This window comes from Octopus sinensis, linkage group LG20 (assembly GCF_006345805.1).
Source record: "Octopus sinensis linkage group LG20, ASM634580v1, whole genome shotgun sequence".
Taxonomy (NCBI): Eukaryota; Metazoa; Mollusca; class Cephalopoda; order Octopoda; family Octopodidae; genus Octopus; species Octopus sinensis.
The window spans coordinates 24,974,553-24,975,129 of NC_043016.1; the positions used below are offsets into that span (position 1 = coordinate 24,974,553).

At 41.8% G+C, this 577-nt stretch overlaps 1 pseudogene; it reads left to right on the plus strand.

Moving 5' to 3' along the window:
* The first annotated feature begins 458 nt into the window (after window positions 1–458).
* On the plus strand, window positions 459–577 carry LOC115222723 (annotated as a pseudogene).

Sequence of the window (577 nt, forward strand, 5' to 3'; positions counted from 1 at the left end):
AAAAATCCCTGAAAGTTTCATCCACATCCATCCAGTGGTTCTTGAGTTGGTGAGCTGGTAGAAGCATTAGAGCGCCAGGCAAAATGCTTAACGGTATTTCGTCTGCTGTTATGTTCTGAGTTCAAATTACGCCAAGGTTGACTTTGCCTTTCATCCTTTCGGGGGTTGATGTAATCGACTTATTCCCTTTGTCTGTCCTTGTTTGTCCTCTCTGTGTTTAGCCTCTTGTGGGTAGTAAAGAAATAGGTATTTCGTCTGCCACCACGTTCTGAGTTCAAATTCTGCCAAGGTCAACTTTGCCTTTCATCCTTTTGGGGTCGATTAAATAAGTACCAGTTACACACTGAGGTCGATGTAATCAACTTAATCCGTTTGTCTGTCCTTGTTTGTCCTCTGTGTTTAGCCCTTTGTTGGTAGTAAAGAAATAGGTATTTTGTCTGTCTTTACATCATTTTCTGGCTTACAGCCATATTACTTTGAAAACACCAGTTCTCATCCAATCACCGAAGTTAAGCAACGTCGAGCTTAGTTAGTACTTAGATGGGTGACCACTTGGGAAACCTAGGTGCTGTAAAGT